This window comes from Octopus bimaculoides, chromosome 4 (assembly GCF_001194135.2).
Source record: "Octopus bimaculoides isolate UCB-OBI-ISO-001 chromosome 4, ASM119413v2, whole genome shotgun sequence".
NCBI classification, from domain to species: domain Eukaryota; kingdom Metazoa; phylum Mollusca; class Cephalopoda; order Octopoda; family Octopodidae; genus Octopus; species Octopus bimaculoides.
The window spans coordinates 78,598,510-78,599,509 of NC_068984.1; the positions used below are offsets into that span (position 1 = coordinate 78,598,510).

General features: G+C 27.0%; 1 protein-coding gene across 7 annotated transcripts in view; it reads left to right on the top strand.

The window, feature by feature from the left end:
- Positions 1-1,000, top strand: part of LOC106877928 (kelch-like protein 9) — a 381,832-nt gene that overhangs the window by 282,519 nt on the left and 98,313 nt on the right. The gene's annotated exons all lie outside the window — the stretch shown is intronic.

A 1,000-nucleotide genomic window follows, 5' to 3' on the forward strand; every position in this document is an offset into this window, starting at 1 on the left:
TATATATATATATATATATATATATATCTCCATATAATCTGTCTACATATCTGTAACTATCAATATACATACATGCATACACATACACACAGAGATGTATACACACATAATACATATATGCACACACACACACACGCATATATATATACACAAATATATATACATACATATGTATGTATTGTCATATTGCATGTGTATGTGCAAATGCACATGTAGATATCATCATTAACATCATTTATCCTCCGTGTTTCACACAGGTCAAGAACAGAATTATAGAGACTGATATATAGATATTCAGATATGTGTATGTATATATATGCATATATATATATATATAAATGGATGCTGATACACTTACTAACATAGCTATTGATATTATAACTATATATGCCTGTACATGTAATATCTCGCCTGTATGGTTATGCGTGCATATACATATTTATATGAATATAAGTATGTGTTAGTATGTTCAGATATGCCTGTATATAATATCTATCTACTGAACTATATATATATATATATATATATATATATATATATATATGCGCACACAAACACATGCATGCATACATATCCATCTAGCATCCATGCATCTACCTATCTATATCGACATGTGTATGTATAATAATATGTATATACATGCATATTTCCATATCTATAACATATATATATATATCTATATATATTTATATATATATATATATATATAATTAATGATCTCCTAAGGTAAGTTCTTATGCTATATTGGTAACGGTTGCTACATCTTCTGGAAAAAAATTATTATATATATATATATATATATATATATGTGTGTGTGTATACATATATATTTAACACAATGTACAGTATAGTATACCTATTATGTCCAATCTTACCAATCAGATTCACCTTTGGTGTTCAATGGTATGTAACAGTCCGATTATGAACCTCTAATGTGAAACCGATTGGTGAGTTTGGCCGTATTGGGCATATAATACTGTACACTTCAATTAATATGCCC